Source organism: Tarenaya hassleriana, unplaced genomic scaffold (genome assembly GCF_000463585.1).
Source record: "Tarenaya hassleriana unplaced genomic scaffold, ASM46358v1 Cleome143, whole genome shotgun sequence".
In the NCBI taxonomy this organism is placed as follows: Eukaryota; Viridiplantae; Streptophyta; class Magnoliopsida; order Brassicales; family Cleomaceae; genus Tarenaya; species Tarenaya hassleriana.
In genome coordinates this window covers 231,805-234,450 of record NW_010964852.1, presented here as the reverse complement: position 1 = coordinate 234,450, position 2,646 = coordinate 231,805, and the positions used below count along the sequence as shown (strand labels likewise).

The 2,646-nt window shown below is 43.5% G+C and overlaps 1 pseudogene; it reads left to right on the top strand.

The window, feature by feature from the left end:
- Positions 1-1,552, top strand: part of LOC104808425 — a 22,984-nt pseudogene extending 21,432 nt beyond the window's left edge.
- Positions 1,553-2,646: the final 1,094 nt, after the last annotated feature.

Here is a 2,646-nt window from a genome sequence, read left to right as displayed (position 1 = left end):
CTCTAGCAAGACATTATGATTACCCGTATCGGAAAGAGTTAGATGTGATCTAACCGAAAAGCCAGAGATAGCTCTAACGATGATCCTCTTTGTCTCACGATATCATAATCGAACTTATAGTTCGAATGCTTTGTCGTAACCCGAGTAGACTGTAAGAGATAGATGACATTCATCTATAGTGCGACCACACATTTCTACAGTCTAACTCCTACGACGGGCCCAAGCGATATCTCTCTCTTTCGAGAGGGAAAAAGTTCCATCTTGACTATCTACTATCCATTACATGATTCGTAATATACCCGAGCCACGCCTTTATAATCATCCGGTTAAAGACGATGTTTGACGCAGTCAAAGTATATTACTCGTCATGATGGATACAATAGATATCTCAGGTATGATGATCCAAAGTGAACCATCAAGTGAGATTCAAGTCATGGATTAAATCCAATCGACAATCTCACACGAATCATCCAGTCACTTGTTCATAACAAGTACTCATGACCGTGATACGTATCCAATACACTTGATCATCATCATGATCATCCATCATGCCTCATGTTAGTCTTAATTAATCATTGTTCCCACAATGACAAGCGACTAAGGAATTTAGGATCGTTCATAACGATCCATGGATGTCATTATTTATCAAATATGCAAAATAAATAATGAACAAACAATGCATTCATCCAATAAATACATGGTATCATACATAGTTCTCATATCGTATGATCATCCTAGAGCATCACATCCATCAGTCTCCCACTTGCTCTAAGTATGATCTACAATGCATCTAAGTCCCATTCCCCGAACATGACCCTCATGCTTTGATGAAGGGAGAGGCTTCGTCAAGGGATCGGCTATTTTGTCATCCGTCGATATCTTGCAGATGTGCACATCGCCTCTGTCTACGATTTCCCTTATGAGGTGAAACCGTCTGAGTTTGTGTTTGGATCGTTGGTGGGACCTGGGTTCCTTAGCTTGTGCTATCGCCCCATTGTCATCACAGTATAACGAAATGGGGTTAACAATGCTAGGAATGAAGCCCAGGCCACCCAAAAACTTCCTGATCCAAACAGCTTCCTTCGCAGCATCCGATGCGGCAATGTACTCAGCCTCTGTAGTAGAATCTGCTATGGTGGCTTGTTTGGAACTCTTCCAACTAACAGCGCCTCCATTTAAGCAAAAGACATAGCCTGATTGCGATCTGTAGTCATCTTGGTCCGATTGGAGACTAGCATCGGTGTAACCCTTTACAGCGAGCTCGTCTTCCAATCCACCATATATCAAGAATAAATCCTTAGTCCTTCTCAAGTACTTAAGGATATTCTTGACCGCGATCCAGTGTGACTCTCCTAGATCCGACTGGTATCTGCTTGTAATGCTTAATGCGTACGATACATTCGGCCTTGTACATAACATGGAATACATGATAGATCCTATTGCCGAAGCATATGGGATCCTATCCATGCGTTCTCGCTCATCACGTGTCTTAGGACACTGAGTCTTGTTGAGAACAACACCACGACACATCGGCAAGAGTCCTCTCTTCGACTCTTGCATTCTGAACCGATTCAGAACTTTGTCGACGTATGTACTCTGACTTAGGGCAAGAAGCTTTCGAGATCTATCTCTATAGATCTTGATGCCTAAGACATAGGCAACTTCCCCTAAGTCCTTCATAGAGAACTGTGTTCCTAGCCAAGACTTAACGTCTTGCAAGGTAGGAACATCGTTCCTATGAGCAGGATATCATCCATGTACAGCGCCAGGAAAACAACTGTGCTCCCACTGGCCTTCTTATAAACACATGGCTCATCCTCATTTTGAGAGAAACCAAACTGTTTGATTGTCTCATCAAATCGAAGATTCCATCTCCTTGAAGCCTGCTTCAGTCCATAAATGGATCTCTGAAGCTTGCACACCTTCCCTGGACTCTCGGGATCGAGGTTGTATCATATACAGATCCTCGAGTAGGTTCCCGTTAAGGAACGCAGTCTTGACATCCATTTGCCATATCTCATAGTCATAATATGCAGCTATGGCAAGCAGAATCCTGATGGATTTAAGCATCACGACGGGCGAGAAGGTTTCATCATAGTCAATACCATGAATTTGCCGAAACCCTTTCGCCACCAATCGTGCCTTATAGGTATGCACGTTGCCATCCATGTCGGTTTTCTTCTTGAAAACCCACTTACATCCTATGGGTTTTACCCCTTCGGATGCATCGACCAAAGTCCATACTTTGTTGTCGTACATGGATTGCATCTCAAACTTTATAGCCTCGTGCCATTTCTCGGAGTCAGAACTCGCCATAGCCTCTGGATATGATATAGGCTCGTCATGTTCCAATAACATGAGTTCATCACTACTAGTAACGAGAAATCCAAATCTCGTAGGCTCTAGGCGAACTCTCCCTGACCTCCGAGGTTCACAAGTATCAGGCGAAGTCTCAAGTCCCTATGATGCGGGTTGAACGTCTTCAACTCGCTCACTCAGTCCAGCGTCTGTCTGTAGTTCTCGAATTTCTTCGAGATCTACTCTACTCCCACTAATTCTCTTGGAGACGAACTCTCTTTCCAGGAATTTCCCGTTCCGAGCAATAAACTCTTTATTCTCGACCGAGTTGTAGAAGTAGTACCCTTT